Raw genomic sequence first — 18,401 nt, forward strand, 5'->3', positions numbered from 1 at the left:
TTTCTCAATATAGCTGAAGATAATAATTGTGCTAAGTATTAAAGATGGATCAATAAAATTTATAGCTAATTGGTGGCACGAATAAGAAAGGCTTATTAAAATAGATATATAATAACAATCCTTAGGAATATAAATTAGTAACAGTTATCGGGGATGTAGATCACAGTCAAAAGTGGTGGGAAGTTGGGAACAATTAAAAGTTCAACAAAACATATAATAAACTAATATAAAACTAAAAATATGTTATAGTCAATGGCGCTCGCTTAGCATGCGAGAGGTACAGGGATCGATACCCCGCATCTCCATTGCATGTTTTTACTTTTATAAACTTTTCAATTTCGCCTGCAATTGAAATCTGTCGACCTACTGTCTTTCTGTCAAACAGGTGAAGATGAATTGGCTGTTAGTTGAATTGAGTTTAATGTTTGTTATGATCACTTGAAGTTCTTAGGAATTCGATGCTTTATCAAACAGGGGATGGTGAATTCGCTATTACACACGGACTTGCAAATAATCAAGCTTAGATGAATTTGAATCTTTGAGATGATTGTCATCTCCATTATTTGAAGTTTGTATTTACTACTTTTTCTAACTTTTCAACTTCGTCTGGAAGTAACTTTATCAAATCGTAAAGATAAAAAAGATTGAACCCGACGTGAATCGAACACGCAACCTTCTGATCTGGAGTCAGACGCGCTACCATTGCGCCACGGATCCTGCTACAACTTTCTTAAATTATTTTCTTTCAAAATGTTTATGAAACAGGTGATGGCGAATTTGCTGTTCCACAAACCATTTTGCAAAGAATCAAAAGTAGTGGAATTTGATTGTCATCTCGAAGGATGATGAAGGGAGATGAGTATAAAAAACTGAGCCCCCTGCGAGGATCGGAAATATCAAAAATGTTTATCTTCCAACAGTTACTTAGCGACCGAAGCTCTAAATTTAATCTTTCAGATGACGCAGAGAAGCGTATACAGAAGAGTAAGCCCCCAGCGAGGATCGAACTCGCGACCTTTCGCTTACGAAGCGAACGCACTACCACTATGCTATGGAGGCCACATTTTAAAATCTTGAAAGATAATATTTTGATAGTTTTACAGAAAATTGCACAGTGAGGTAAAATGCCAAAATTATACGCTAGAAGGAGGGCTTGAACATCCGACCTTGTGGTTAACAGCCACACGCTCTAACCAACTGAGCTATTCCAGCTGTTGTCGAAGTTAAAATATTTAGCTATTTACTTCTGAAACTAGAATCATAAAATTGTCCGCAGGCGAAAAAGATTAATTTCTGGAAACAAAAGATCAATTAATTTATGAGATTAATTGTACAGACAAAACACAAACGTAAAATGTGCAATAAGTCTTCGGAAGAAGGGCGCCTGGAATTTAGAAATTTGCCTCTAGCAAAACTTCTAAAAGTTCAAGACCTTCCGTTGCCGGGATTTGAACCCGGGTCGTCTGGGTGAAAGCCAGATATCCTAACCGGACTAGACGACAACGGAGATGCCAAATCTTTAATTTCTTTGAAATAAAATCTATACGAAAATAAGTACACTAATTAATGAAAAAATATAAATTGAATTTTCCTACACAGAAATATGAGAGAATTGAAAAACCTTTTAATTTTATAAAGAATAAGAAAGAAAATTACCTAAATCACAATTATATATTTTAAGCAAGTCAATAACTTATATGGCTTAAAGCACATTTTGAAGATTAGAAAGTGAAAAGACATTTTCATGTTTATGGTTTTTTCTTATTTGTCGGTGGGAGTAACGATTTTTTTGTGGCACTCGTAAATTTCTTGGCCTTATAAACATTTTGTTGTTTTCTAATTTTAGGAAAAGTTACAATTGAACACATCTCATAGCCAATGCCATATACTCTTTATCCTTATTTCAAATCTGTCATCATATTTTGTGTTCTACCAAATAATAATGTATATTTCTTGATTTTTTGTTTTACCTATATAGCATCTATTCATGATACAACTTTCACCATGATTATTATGATTACATTAATCATTCTCTTCATACTGGTGTAATTCTACTTGACATTCTCTATTACTTTGGCTGCGTTGTGGATATTTCGAGATTTTTAAATGTTTCTTAGGGCTTATCTTTATAAGTTTTTCATTTAGGATTGTCATGGAAGATGAAGAAACAAACGATTTTTTTACAACATGTAGAATGTGTTGTCAAAATGTGTTTAGAAATCATGGTAAACACCATGAGAAAGAGCACTTCGATGGATGTGTTTCCTTCTTCAAAGTTATGCTTGGAGACTTTGCAAAAAGATTGGTAAATTTTATACTTCATGTTTTTATTCTATATACATTGTTTTACATTTGTGAAAATAAATTTAGCAATGGGTTCCCTCTTGCATTTGATTCACAATTTATACATCACAGAGAGAATCTTAGCATTGTTGTGAAAACTTAGATTAGGTGCAACTAGAACAAGGGTTGTTAATGGTCATTCCCTACTTTTGTTGTGTCATTCTAAATTAAAAATAGTTAACCTTACCTTTGTTGTCTCTCTTAAAATTAAAAATTGTTGATTGTATCTTTTTTTTTTTTTTTTTTTAAAGGGGTAAATTTTTTATTGAAAATCAGACACAAGAATTACAAAGAGAACCAGGGCCCCAAGGCCCCAGAAGAGAACCACAAGACCAGCCCAAGATCAACCAATTTCATACCCATCCATGTCCTCAACAAGAATCTTCTGCAAGTCCTGATAGAAATCCGAGGATAGATGCTCCCAACCTTCAACTTTCCAATCACTACCCAGTTCCGAGGCCCACTTAGCCAAACAATCTGCTGCTCTATTCCACTCACGAGGAATGTGGATGAAAGACACCTGCTCCATTGACGAGCTAATATGAAGAATCTGATGAACAATCTCTGCCAACTGCCAATGAATCCCACTCACCTTCTGCTCTGTCAACAAGTTCACAACAATTTGTAAATCCGATTCACAGATAACCTTCCTTCGACCCAACTCCCAAGCATGCTCCAAGGCATAGAGGATTGCAAAACCCTCCATAAAATTATTAGAATGTCACCCTTTATGAACTGAAAAGAAGAAGACCACCTCCCCCATACTATCCCTACCAACACCACCAACCCCAGTAGGGTCTGGGTTACCCCTAGAGGAGCCATCAATATTAATCTTGATAAACTCATCCTGGGGAGGCATCCATCTTCCCACCTGTTGAACCTTCTTCAAAGAACGTCTACTTCTCCTGACACAAGCTGAGGCAGGAAACAACTCTTGCAATCCCAACCTACTCGCAATATCCGCCTCATCTCTATTTAGAGGAAAATGCACCTCACATTTAGCTTCCACCGTCTCCCGAATCATAACAATGATTCTATTCCACACTTGCTAAACTGCCAATCTGAACTCATGAAAGATCCTCCTGTTCCTTTCGAGCTAGATCTACCACAGTATGAAAACGGGCCCAATGTACCAGATAGTCTAGAGGAAGGTGGAGAGGATAGGAGGTCTACCCAAACTACTCCAAAACTCCACAAGAGAATCTGCGTGAACACAAGAGTGCTTCCACACCCCCCACCAATAGTGCCAAATAAGCATAGAGAAAGGGCATCTAAAGAACAGGACCTCCCAAGAGTCGTTCTAGAATAGGACCTCTTCCCCCTCTTGCAAATCCAAAAGAGCCCTTCCTTAGTAAGAGAAGCCCCCTTCTTAAGAGTACTTCAAATCGTTGAGCCTTTTCCCTCAAGCAGATATCTTGGAATTTCCTCCAGCGGGATTTTGTGCATATATTTGTGGGCCAAAATCCTAGCCCAGCCACGATCCTGCTCAGCACACCACCTCTAGTACAATTTAGCCGCCAGAGCCTCCCCAAATAAAATAGCCTGCCTTAAACCAAGCCCCCCCGACTGCCTCGGGCTACACACCAAATACCAATTTATGAGACTCCATTTGGAGGAGGAAAGATTTCCTGCCCATAAGAATTGCCTTGCTAGAGAGTCCAATCCCTTCAAGAACCACTTAGAAGCCACTTGAAGCATACATCGATAAATCGGAAGAGCCTGAAGCACTGACTGGATCAGCTGAACCCTCCCAGCAAAGGATAACCATCTATTTGTCCAGTGATCAACCTTCGTGCGAAATTTATCCAAGATACCCTGCCAAGATTCCCTAGGAGGGTTACCAGGAGAAATAGGAATACCCAAATAAGTCAAGGGAAAACAACCAACTTGGAATCTCAAGATAAGAGAAATCCTCCTTTGAATAGAACCAAGAGTGTTGAAGAAGATGATAGAATATTTATCCTCATTGATCAGCTGGCTCGAAACTGCATGGTAAACATCCAAAACCTTTCTCAGATTAGTGGCCTCTCTGATCCGAGCAAGTCCCATCAGGGTCGTGTCATCAACAAACTGCAAATGAGACTGTGGTTGCAAGTCATTACCCCAACTCCATCCTTGAATAAAACCCAGACCCACATTATGCTTAATCAACCTCCCAAGACCCTCAACCAGAAGAATGAATAGGTAAGGGGATAGGGGATCCCCCTGGTGAAGACCCCTAGAAGAACCAAACAACTCAATATGATCTCCATTGATTAGCACCGAGAAGGAGGTAGACGTAACACAACTCATAACCCATTGGATCCATTCGTCAGCAAAGCCAAACGCCCTGAGAATCTTCTAGAGGAAGGACCAACATACTCTATCGTAAGCCTTAGCCATGTCCAGCTTAATAAACATAGATTTTTCCCTAGAAGTTGCCATAGAGTGAATGGTCTCCATAGAAATGACCACCCTGTCCAGGATTTGGTGCCCTTCCACAAACCCACTCCGCTCCTCTGAGATAACCTCCCACGGACACTTTTTCAACCTATCCACTATTAGCTTAGAGATGATCTTGTAAATCACATTGCAGAGAGAGATAGGTCGGAATTGTCCTAACTTGTCAGCCCCATCACACTTGGGGATAAGTGCAATGAAAGTTGCATTCAAATCCCAAAGCATCTACTTATTCCTTTGGGACTCCTGAACTACTTCCCATAAATCCAGTTTGATAATATCCTAGAATTCTTGAAAGAATTCAACCGGGAACCCATCCGGTCTAGGAGCCTTTCCCTTTCTCATGTGAAAAACAATCCTCTCTAGTTCTTCCAATGAAATGGGACTCATAAGTTGCTCATTCATTTCCCTAGTAACTAGAGAAGGGATGCAATTGAGAACTTTATTCTCCTCCACTGATTCCCCTTGAGAATCCTTCTTGAAGAGGGATCAGAAATAATGAAGAGACTCCCTAGAGATCTCCTGCAGGGATAAAAGCTGCTCACCTCAATCATTGACCAGAATAGGAATGACATTTACATGTCTTATTTCTTTCACTGAGTTGAAGAAGAAGGCGGTGTTCTTATCCCCCTCTTGAAGCCAATCAATATGAGCTCTCTATTTCCAGTAAATTTCCTCCCTAAGCTCCCATTCCTCTAAAGCCTTGACGGCCCTGTCTTCCTCCCTAAGTAAGGCTTCAGACAAACCATGCTCTCTGATGTCACTGGTGATGCCATTCAACACTATCTGAGCATCTTTCTTAGCATGAAAAATATTCCCAAAACCCTGACGGTTCCACTATTTAAGTTGAAACTTAACAAATTGCAGCTGCTTGGCAAAGGTGTACATAGCAGTGCCAAAGGCAGGTCTCCCTTTCCTCCACCACTCCGCTACAAGAGACTGCAAAGTAGGATCCTGAAGCCACATAAGTTGGAATTTGAATGAAGGAGAGCGAGCGACCCAAGTAGAAGAAGAAACCATCTTGATGGGCCAGTGGTCAGACCCTCTCCAGTCAATGATCTCAGAGCTTGTGGACCACTCCCCACCAATCCAAAAACTCGAAACCAAAAAATGATCCAACCTTTCCACAATCCAATACTCCCCTACCCTCCTATTGTTCCAGGTGAACAAGCCATTACTGGGCTTAATGTCAACCAGATGCAATGATGCTATATTATCCCGAAAAAGGAAAGACGAAGGTTCCAACTGCATAACACCCCCCTTCTTCTCACTCAACTCCAGGATGGCATTGAAATCCCCCGCCATAATCCAAGGATGAAAAGGGACCAACCTTCGCATACAAGAAATATGGGACCATAAGTTCTGCTTACCCTGAAGATCAGTGGGGGCATAGATGTTAGAAAACAAGATATATTCCCCAGTCTCAAGACTAGAGACAACCCCATATAACAAAGATCTAGAGGCCGCCCACCAGATTGGGCGAATCCTTAAAGGATTCTAAAGACAGGCCACCCCTCCCGAGGATCCCATGGACCCAATACACTGACACTGGCATCTCCCCCAAAGCTTTGGCACCAGATCCATCATACTTTCCACAGATAGTTTTGTCTCTTGCAAAAATAGGATATTAGGAGAATGACTCCTTATCAACTCCTAGACAACTTTTTGTCTAGGGCCACTGTTCAAGCCCCTCACATTCCATGATAAAACAATCATTTAGGGGGATTGGAAAAGTGAGAATCCAGAGTCTTTACTAACCTTGACTCAACCAAATTCTCCCCCATCAATTTGATCTTCTCCAAATCCTTTTTTCTGCCAACCTTTGAACTCTTCTCCGTCAATCCTTTTTTAATGTCCTTCTGGTGGAGACCCAAATGTAAGCCCATCTTGTTACTTTTGGCCCCAACAGATTCCAATTTTTGAGCTAAAGGAGAAACATCCCCCCTAGCCAGCTCCACTGTAGCACTAGGAATGGTTCCCAACTGAGCCACACCTAGCAGATCCATCTCCATTTGCTTGGTCCTAGCAATTCGTAGAGGTTGGGTCGAGTCCCAATCCACACTATCATTGACCAACCCTGATGCACTCTGATCCAAAAGGAGTTAGCCTAGGGTTCACCTCCTACTGGGTGAGGTCATCTAGGGCTTCAAACCTATTAAAGGTATTCTCCTCCCGTCTCTCCTGAAGGGGCCTCTTTTGTCCCCGATTCATGTTCTTTGTCTTAACCAGGACAAAGCTATCAGAACCCATAACTTCCCCAGTCGAGGAGACTTTTCCTTTGTCAGCCCCATCTATGTTGTGGGTCGGTTGTTGAGGTTGGTGCATCATTGGTTTATATCTAGGACACGTACGCTGCAAATGGCCATACTCATGACATAGACGACACCGAAATGGTAGTCTCATAATCTAGCTGCTGAACCCTGGAATAAGAACCCACACACATATCTATAGCATCTGGCAGAGGTTTACTAAGATCAATTTCAACACATATACGTGCAAAGGTCATTACCCTTCTCCCCAGGGTTTGCAATGAGGCTCCAACTGGCCTCCCAAGCACTGAAGCGAGCATCCATAGCACATCCTCCTGACAAAATTCCTCTAGAAAATGCGGCAAGAGGACCCACGCTGGGACCCTATTTGGGAGTTCCTCCGAAGGATTGAACCCTACATGCCAAGGTTTGATGAACAACCCCACCTGGTTGTAGAAATACGACCCTCCTTCAAAAACCCTACTCTAATCCTCTATGCAATTAAAGGTAACCATGAAGTAGTTGTTTTCCAGTAACATAATCTCTATTTCCCCTTCCGGTACCCAAGATTTGTCAGCCCAGTTCTCCAAAAACTGCAGAGAAACCCTCATCCCCAAAAACTTGCAGTATAATGAATGTTTTGAAAAGTAATCAACATCCTCCGCTATCATCTCCAGAGGAATACTCAACCTTGGTCTCTCGCTGCACCTCTCCAGGCAGCCATTAATCTTCAAGATCCGAGAGCCCCAACACTTCCAGCCCCAGACTCTAAGGAAAAAAGGTGATTATCAAAGGTCTTTAAATTTTGGGGTGGAGATTTCAAACCCACCGTAGCCTGGAAATCCATATCGTGAGGTGCCTTCGAGGCCTCTCCACCACATCTAGACATCGCACCACTCGAAGAGCCCTCCTCCCGAAAGGAATTGGGCAACAACGCCACACCCCCTTGCAGGACCACCCACTCTCCCCACCATGTAGATCGAAACCCCCGCTACCCTTCCCCGTGTCCACACTGCGACTCCGCAAGAATCCTCAGCTCCTGCTTCCTGCAACACCTCCCACCACCCACAGCCACCGCACCACCTTCCACCCCCGCAGCCCTGTAGCTATCCCCACCCGCATCAACACCCACCTCCGCAGATGCTATCCTCCCGCCGTCGCACCAACAAGAAGGATCCACTCATGAGCTAGGGCTGCGATGCCCTAGCCTGCGCTTAGCTCCCACCACGCACAACGACATCCTCCTTCCAAAAAAAAATCAACTACTAGAAGGTAATTATCTGTCATTGATTGTATCTTACTATTTACCCTCCTTTTCATTTATCTAGATATATTAACTAGAATTTTTTTGTTCTTTCAATTTGTCTAATTTTTTATTATTAGAAATGGGAATGCAAATTAATGTTCACACAACTTGAATGGGATGCTTGAGTTCATCCTTAACATGGACATGTATATCACATATTTATCAACATTTGGTATCAAATATCAAATATAAATGTTAAACTTTTTAAATATAATAATTATTTTTGAGATAATTATAGATTTCATTGTACAATTTTTTCATCAATGTTTTAGATCACATTTAATAATGTACTATCAAAATGGATAAGAAGGGAATAAAAAAAACAAGTAAATAAATAAATTCAATTAATTTTTTAAATGTAATAACCATTCTTCTATGAAAAAAACTAATAAACCATTTCTTTTTTCTACAATGTAAAGGTTGAATGTAAATTTGGTAAGGATTCAAGTAAACAGTTGGTAGGTTGTTCAATTTTCTATCAACCAAAAGCAAAAGGCAATATGAACATTTCTTTTACTTCACTTATAATAATAAGTGTTTCTTATTGTTTATCATATTTATAAATCTATTATTTTAAAACTTGATACCACAAATTAATTGTAAATTCTACAAATTCAATAAAAGAAACATAGACATAAAATTTATGTATTCCCCTCTATATATAAAAATCATGGCAGATCCATTGAAATTTGTTATAAGATAGATTTTCTCTATGTGTAGGTTTCTTTGAATTTTGCATGACAATGGAAGAGAGTTTTTAAGTTGTATGTATAGTAAAACGCTTGGTAAAAATGTTGGGATTCATCTCTATATTATCATTTTTATGTCAAATGTTTTTGTAAACATGCAAGTGAGTTTGAAGGCAAAGAAATAATTTGAAATTTTTGACAAAATTACGGATGTGAGAAATTTACCTAAAATTTATCCCAACGTGAGACATAAATGTTAAGCCATGTTGGTACTACATACAATAAATGTTTTGTATTCAAAAGAATAGTGTTTCCATGGCCTATTATAATTTGCATGAGAAGAAATCAACATTGTAATATCCCTCTAACCCTCGCACGATAAGACAAGTATTATGGTACTAATCCTACACTTTGATGCAAATGATGTAAGTAATATAGTAATAATCAGTGTAGATAGAGATGTTTGTTAGTTCTAGTAGTCATTGCGATGATTAAGTTCCTACTAATATAGTTAAATCATGAAGGTAGAATGATAATATTTTATGGATGATGGATGGAAAGGGATGACATTACACCATCTGAATAAATGAGAATGCATGTGATGTTAAAATTCCCTTCCAATGAATTTAACTTTTGGCTGCTTAATGTATTTGAGGGTGCTTAGGTATAATGTGTATATGTCATTGTGATGCTAGATATGTGGTTAAATGAAACAAGCATACACATAGATAAGACAACATAATGAAATTACGAAGCAAATAGAAAACTAAAAAAATGCAAACCAAATACTTCTTTGAGATGTCCTATCTTCCTCTATTCTTGAGGACCTTGAAGGTTGAAGAACTGTTGGCTCTCAGCGGAGCAATGACCTCCAAAGTGGCAACTCAAGAGTTGAGTAGCTTCTTCATGATTATGTAAATGGTATAAAAAACATGATTATTATGCATAATTAATCCAATATGCTAATTATGCTAGATGATTGAAATGAAAATGCCTAGAGTAATGATGCTAAAACTATGAATGCAAGGGATCCTTATTTCTCTAAAATGAGGGGTATTTATAATAATTCCAAGGCCAAAGCTGAGGTGGTAGGAATCGATGGTCCAGATTTGATCTGAAGATATCAAGGGTCAAGATTGAGGAAGTTGGAGAAAAGGTTGGAGGAAGGGAAAATTGTCATCTTTGTGGCGACAAGAGTCAAGGAACCTTGCTCATGAGAGGGCAAGTGTCCAAGGGAGGAGAAATGTGGCAAAAGTGCCATGTGTCTCAAGGGGAGAATATCCAACCTATAAGAGGTTAGGATGTGCAAGAGGATAGGGTTAGCTAGACCCTAGGATTAGATATAATGGATTAGGTTAGGGGATGGTTAGGTTAGGTGGTTAAAAGTTAGGAGCCATGTGCTCAATTTGAATTTAGAAATTCAAATGTTTGAAAAAGATAATTAATCTCAACAAATCATGATTTGTTTTGTTTTAACTAATTATGAGATTAGAAGAATGAATTTTAATGGAGGGAGGATTATTTAATTTAGATTAATTAATCAAAAGGGGATATGAAATGAATGATATAAATAAAATATGTAGATTTATTTACTAGTAGATGAATAAGGGAATTAATCAAACTTGCTTGTGAATTCGATTAATTTGGAATGGGGATTAATTAAATAACTGCGTATTTAATTAATTATCTTTAGACCATTTTTTAGGTGTATACAGTCATGATTATGATTCTTCTGGATTTATATTGATTTTAGCGACATGTTGTTTGTTAGATGTTGATTGACTTTGCTGATTTAATGAAGGTTGTTTATGTATAATGGATCTATGTTCTAGGACATGACTATGGGATGATGATTTATAGAATCTATTGGCGATATTAGGGTTTATGATTACACCTATGATTTCTTAGTGGTGTTTATATGTTGAGGGTATAACAATGAAATAGTAGGGTTTAATACTTAGGACTACTTTATGAGTAGATGTGAGATGTAGTATTATGATTACGATGTTTTATGATCATGGGGTATTATGATGTTGTTAGGGTTTTATGTTATAATATATTGATGGCTATATGTTAGATGATGTATTGTGTTTATTTTGTACTAACATATTTTCAAATGATTGCATATGAGGAATACTTATGATTACTAATGCTATTTGTCAGATGATTATATATGATGGATGTTAATGGCTACTAATCCTATTTGTCATATGTGTATATGGATATGTATATGTTCATGTGTTTTATGTTTTGTTTTGATGTAGGTACCAAGAATCGACTCCACTTGGCTTCACAGGTCTAAGCTTACCTAACAATTCTCGATGGTGGTAATGGAGATAGCATATAGACCCAAGTTGATTTATCCCTAACCATTGTCCCATACTAGGACAATTATCTATGGTTTTGTGTTTACCTGTACGAATTGCCTTGAAGGATATATTTGAGTCCCTATGTCATTTGTCCCAATTATGTGATGGATGGTGTCATTTCTTGGGTATGTTTTATATTTTCTTGCGTGATATTTTAATTAAGTAGATAATATTATTTAATGTAAGTTCTTATGTGTATTAGTAATGTTATTAAAATGATCATATGGCTATATGTTATAATTCACATGTATTATTATTAAACGTGAGATTTTTGTTATTTAAGTATTATATAGAAATGGTTAAATAAATATATGTGTTGTTTTATTTATATCATTACTTTGGAGTGGTGATATTATTTGATGCACATGAAAGGGGACACATGCCAAATACAAGATTCAAATGTTAGTGAGTTACTTTCCAACCAAAACTAAAACAAATGAAACAAAGTCCTTCACATACATATCGAGAAAGATTAAAAAGAAGGCAAAGAAAGAATGATAAAAGAAGAGAAGGAAGAGTAGTCTCCCTAAGATGCTCCCATGATGCCTTTGTTTCTTCTCCCTTGTCTCTCTCCTACCTAAGATTCAAATGAGTGTATGTAGCTCTTAGCTTTAGCACTAAACCATGGATGCCAATGGAGATTCAAAATGGTTGAATGAACTAAACTTCCTATTGCTATGCAAAATGCCTACAACAAGATTACTATGAAAAACCTTAAGTGTATGTGTCTATGCAAGTATAGTAACAATTTGTCATGTCCCCTCCTTGATCATTATATATGTATATATCTTAAATGAAGCAATTATTATTATTATTTCTACAATAATTATCAACAAATGATTATTATTATAATAATTATCAAACAATTATATATAATTATTAATGTTTATTATTATTTGTTATGATTATTATTTATTACTATTGTTATATATGATTATTATTTATATAATAACTATCAAACAATTATAATGCAATTAGGCAACGGTCATCAAAGATATGTTAAGGAGGAAATAATCATTAATGATATTAATTAAGATTAACAAATTAGTAATCCGAATAAAGCAACACTAAATTAATATTATATGGTCGACTTATAATATTGATGGTCAACTTCATCAGAATATTAATATAGTAGAGATAATAGAGGTGACAAACAAATAAGGAAAAAGAGTCTAAATTTCAATGATAACCAAATACGTAAAGACCAGTGTTTTTCATTGATGACCTTAGCAGATCTAGATTAATATTTGACACATAATGTATTGAAAGTTCATTAGTGGAAGTAAGCGGCAATTGAGAAAATTATTGATAACAAAACATATAGTGCATTTGTTTCATGAAATACCTTCATGCCATCGAATAAATCTCTTTTACTAACTTGGACTGCTCATTATGAGCAATTGCCTTTGGGAACCTTGTTTAGCATTAATAAATTGATATAATCAAAGACTGATTCCTTAGTAGTAATCACTTCACTTGGAAAAGGTACGTCTATTATAAAATGATGCATCTTTCTACATTGACACCAATGTATAAATAATATTGGAAGATCGGGGGAGAAAAGGAAGCATTAGAACTAAATATCTGGGACTCATCAGTGAACAAGAGGAAGAGATTATTACCATACCACATCAAGGAGAGGATCAAACATCACAATCTGTGGTAATGATCGGTAAGGTGTATCTCAGCTAATGACTATCTGCAGATTACATAATGATAATATTATGAAGAACAATTATACCATAATTAGGGACACTGCATTAATAAATACATATCAGAAAATACTGCCAATTAATTATGCCAGTAATAATTAAGAAATCAGATTAACTAAAGTATTTTTGTATTGGTAATACTTGGAAAATAAAAATAAAAAATAGTCTGATCCTTTCTCTTGGTGGTATGCATGAGGATGGGCTTCATATGAATGCTTAATATATGAGCCCGATAATGTCTTTAGGCAGAATTCAATAACAATATTAATATGGACTGCAAATAGTGGCAGATCAGATCTGACATGTGTCAGATATGTCTGCCTTTACTAGCCGCAATATATATTAATGATTAATAAGCAATGGTAGTATTAAGGATTTATACAAAAGGTAATAAGCAAATACATAATAATTACTTATATATATATATATATATATATATATATATATATATATATATATATATATATATATATATATATATATATATAAAGATGCTTAATCAAAAGAAATAATAATATGAGATCAATAAAAATTAGAAAGAACTCTTAGTAAATAGTTAATAAGAGGAATAACAAGATTAATCGTCTAATGAAGAAAATACATAAGTACTTGTTTTGATTAAGTAAAAATAGGTTTTTGAAAGGAACCCGAACCTTTTACAAATCAGGAGAGCAATAGAGCTAGGAAGAACTGTGTCTGATCACTCCAATAACAAAAACTGATCCCATCCGAACAAAAAGGGATCTCAACACACATAACATGAAGAACCACAAAAAGACAGCAAAAGGAAAGTAAAAAGACATCACAAAAACATAAGTACTTGTTAATAACTAATAAATTGAAGAATATTACTGTCTGACTTTATGTTTAGTCTCTCAATTGATCAATATTAGTATATTGAGATAGATTAATTATGTTAATCAGGTAGGGGACATTACACAATTCTTAAGATTGAGGGCTCCTTTTATAGGGAAAAATATTGATTGAATGGCCAAGATTGAGTGAGCTTGTGGAGGGCTAGGATTTCTTTATTCATGATCCATGTGATGGTTTTCAACCCAATCCTATGATGGCAAGTGTCAACATGAGATGGCTTGAGAGGAGAGGTAAAGAGAATTTAATGCCCGAGAAGACATGAGGATAACCTCATATAGGTTGTGTGTGTGTGAAAAAGTGAAATAAGTCTATAAGCTGCAAGACACAACACTTTAATTAAGTCATTACATGTATGGTTAGACATATATAAGCATGAATAATAAAACCATAACAAATCGACTAATTTCATTCTAAAAGATGCGAGTATAAGATTGCTCTCAGATTTGTATAAGCAATACTAGTGACTAGACTACACCAAGACTATGAGCATGATATTAAGCTAAATGGATGCAAGATGGATGAAAGATTCAAGCAATATGGATTCAAGCAATATGGAGTAAACTAAATATGCAGAAAGCTAAACTAAGATGCAATAGTCTAAAAAAGAAAGCATAATATATTCAATGACTCTAGAGAAAAAAGTGTATAATAATAAATCTCTAGGGTGTTTTGAATGAGAGCTGAAGGCTGAATTTATAGAGAATCACAAGAGAGATCAAGAAAAAGCACAATTTAGGATAAATTGAAATAATTGAGAAATCAAATCCAGTTAACCTTGAGATAGATTCCAATTATAGTTTAATTGAAATGCATTCAGAAAAGAAGCTTGAGTTTGCATTAGAAATATAATTCAATTAATTCCACGCACTCGAGATAAAAATAGGTAATTCTTTGATTTATTCAAGAAAAGAATCTTTTCAATGCAACTGAACTTCTTTTCTCAAAAACTTTGAGTTCTAATTTTAGAGAATGATTAAATTCTTTTTAATTGCTTTTCTGATTTCAAGTTCTCAATGTAGAAGAAAGAAATAATATCTCAAGTTTGATTTCTCTCAATTCAATTCTTTTATTTTATTTTCAATTTAACTCTTTCTTTGTGATTAATTCATCTTTTGTGATAAATTAATTCCTTTTTTCATGATTAAATGACAAATTTATTAATTAATTAAATATGCTAGGATATTTAATAAATTAAATAGGATAATTGATCAAAATGATATTCTTGGAATGATTCAATTAATTAAATAAATATTTAATTAATATAGAACGATTGATTTGTCATGTAACATTTAAAGAATCAATAATGTGCTCAAGCTTGATTTAATTGCCTTTGGTTAGGACCTTGGTGATGTTGTTGAGATTAGGGGCCCATGGTTTAGATGACCATTTTTAAGGTATTACATTTGTCCATCTTTGAATTAATGTGCGAGAAACGCGTTGGTTCAAAGAATAGTTGATGTCTAGGAGATACCAGTTCTGAACTTGATTGATCATGAACCAGATGAAGAGCAAGGTGTTTAGCTTGATTTGAAGCGATGAAGCTGAATAGAGTTGATTAAAGCGATACTGATCTCGAACTTAATTGAACTAGGAATGATAGAGAGCAAAGATACCGAACTTGAACTTTATTGATCAATAAGTGGATCTTACTAATCTAGAACTTGATTGAACTAGACATAGTGAGTGAAGATAAAATCAATCTTGAACTTGATGGATCAAGACACGATGAGCGAAGATAAACTGTCTAGCCTGATTTGATGCGATGAAACTGAATACCTACTTAGATTGAGCGTGTGATCAAAGATACTCTTTAAACTTTTGATTGAGTTTAAACGAATAATCAGTTTGATGAAAAGTGATGAAACTAATTGACGTTAAGAGATTGATTTAGATGAAGGCAAATATCAGCTTGATTTGAAGTGATGAAACTGATATGCCCCTAGCAATTGATTTGATTTGAAAAATATTTTTGCTCAACTTTTGATGAAGATTTGAAAATTTTCTCGACATTGAAGATGTGAGTCATAAGGTCACGAGTATGCCCCCTCGGGAGCGAAATCGAAAGATAGTGAGGGTACATGATGATTATAGGCAATTGGTGGTGATGATAATGACTTGAGCATAAAAATTGAGTCGAAGGAATATTTAAAGATTTAGCGATGATTGATGAGAAATTGAGCGCCAAGTTGATTTGTAGAATAAAATTAAGATTCAACGTTGGTTCATTAGAAAATGAGCGCGAATTGGAGAAATAATGAGCTTTTGATGAAAAGCGCTAAGTGGTCCAGATTTTATGAAATTGACTAGCAAAATGATCTCAAATTTTAATTTCGATCCCAAAAATGGAATCAGGATGGGCAAATTAGCTAAGGGTACAATTTTCATGTCCATCGGAGCAAGTTGAAAAATTAGGTTTTGGCTATATAAGGGGTAGAAGTGTCATTTTCAATTCATTTTAACCCTCCAAGTTTGAAAATTCAAAAAGCTTTCTATGAAGAAAAATGGTGGTTCCCACACAGGAGCATCGATTCGAGTGCTAAAGATGACATAATCGACCTCATAACTATGAGCCAACGGTAAGTGATCGATCTTAAGCCTCTTAATCATTTCATTTTTGAATTTTTTTGTTGATTTTAAAATTTTTTAGGCATGTAAAAGTCAGGCATTGTCATTTTGTCATGCGAGATGACATCCTGTGTTGTACGACAAACTGCTTAAAATTGTTTTGATGTTTCAATCCATTAGTTTTGTCGTTTCATACCTACCCTTGTATCATACGAGTGTATATAAAAGAGACCATTTTGTCGTTCGAGGACTTGTTTTGTGTCATATCAGTCTTTTGTCATCCTATACCCATTCTTGACTCGTACGAGTTTCTGCCTCTACTGTGTTATGTCATTTGAAAAATAGTGAGCATTTTTTAGGGTGTAAACTTGGAAATTTGATTTTGCAATTGATCGTTTTGGATTTTCGTGATGTTTTACATGTCTTGTAGCATAATTTGAAATGTTTTTTGATGATATTTTGTTTGATTCTTGCGGGTTTGACTACCTCATGTTCTTTTCAGATGTGTCTATCCATCGTATATGACATTCATTTGTGAGTTATCTGATATTGATAAAGCACATATTGATTTGTGTGGATTGACTCACCTTTTACAGATGCCAGATATCTGTGTGAATCACAAGATGCTCACTGTGCTTGTAGAGAAATTCCATTATGAGCATAACATGTTTCATTTGCTAGTTGGGGAGATGACTATCACTCTCAAGAATGTATATAGGATTCTCTGGATTCCATTCATTGGGGATATGGTGGATTATAATTCAGCACAACGTCCTGGCCTACTAGCTCTTAGGCAGGTATTTCATGATGCAAACATTCTAACATGGTCTATCAGTTGGGATGACATGATGGCTAGGTACAATGAGCAGTTTCCACTGGCATGCATCCTAGCAGGATTCATTGGTTGTTTTCTTATGCCAGATAGGGGACAACATGGTTTCTTATGCGGCTAGGGCAGGATGCTAGAGAGGCTTTTGGAGCACCCTCAGAGATTAGGATGGGTTTCTTGTATTTTGGCGCACATGTATCGTGAGATGCATGAGGTGGTTTACCAAGAGGGGAAGAGTATGGTTGTAGGGGTTTTGATATTATAGGTATAGGCCTAGGACAATAGCCTATCGTATACAGATATTGTGGTACATTACTCAACCCCATTTGGGCAAGATAAAGTACTGGAGACGGTAGTTGGATACCTCATAGTTGTTGTATGGAGACTTTACAGGGGTCTTGAGCCATGGGATGACTGGAGAGCTATGCACAAAGACCTATTTATGACTCGACCTCTCATTGGTAGATTAGTGACAGTGGTCGAGTGGTTTGTGGTTACTCTAGTGATGAAGCAGTATGGTAGACCTCAGGGGATCTCGTAGGAGTTTACTGCATACACGCGTTATGCAGAGGAGGAGAGATAGGGATGGGGACCTAGGTTATCATACACCTTGGGCATGTAGGAGTTGAATGGGTTGCAACAGTTCAGGTGGGACTATTTAGAGGATATTGCAGATGCAGGGGTATTGCCCCAGTACAGGGATTGGTTCCAGTAGCATCCATTCCCTAGATTCATAGATCCAATGGAGCAGGTACCTCTGATAGAGGAGGTTGAGGATGATGCTCCTGCATAGGCACAGGGACAGGGACAGAGGTAGGGACAAAGAGCCAAGGCTCCAAGGTGATTAGGTGGTGATCCTATGCTAGTGGCAATAGGGTACCAGCTGGTGGTAGGCAACCGTAGAGAGGAGAGGGTGGATCCCTAAGGGCTATTGGTGTCAAACTGAGTGGAGCTAGGGTACCAGAGGGTGGAGGTGAGGAGGAGTGAGTAGCTCCCAAGCAGGTGATACAGAGGAGAGATGAGC

The 18,401-nt window shown here is 36.7% G+C and overlaps 4 non-coding genes across 4 annotated transcripts; all 4 read right to left on the reverse strand.

The window, feature by feature from the left end:
• Positions 1–645: 645 nt before the first annotated feature.
• TRNAW-CCA (transfer RNA tryptophan (anticodon CCA)) lies at positions 646–717 on the reverse strand. The gene has a single exon. It is a non-coding gene; the product is annotated as a tRNA-Trp (tRNA).
• Positions 718–987: 270 nt separating this feature from the next.
• On the reverse strand, positions 988–1,059 carry TRNAT-CGU (transfer RNA threonine (anticodon CGU)). Its single transcript has one exon. It is a non-coding gene; the product is annotated as a tRNA-Thr (tRNA).
• A 79-nt stretch (positions 1,060–1,138) lies between these two features.
• On the reverse strand, positions 1,139–1,212 carry TRNAN-GUU (transfer RNA asparagine (anticodon GUU)). Its single transcript has one exon. It is a non-coding gene; the product is annotated as a tRNA-Asn (tRNA).
• Positions 1,213–1,433: 221 nt separating this feature from the next.
• TRNAE-UUC (transfer RNA glutamic acid (anticodon UUC)) lies at positions 1,434–1,507 on the reverse strand. Its single transcript has one exon. It is a non-coding gene; the product is annotated as a tRNA-Glu (tRNA).
• Between the last annotated feature and the right edge of the window lie 16,894 nt (positions 1,508–18,401).

Source organism: Cryptomeria japonica, chromosome 6 (assembly GCF_030272615.1).
Source record: "Cryptomeria japonica chromosome 6, Sugi_1.0, whole genome shotgun sequence".
Lineage (NCBI taxonomy): Eukaryota > Viridiplantae > Streptophyta > Pinopsida > Cupressales > Cupressaceae > Cryptomeria > Cryptomeria japonica.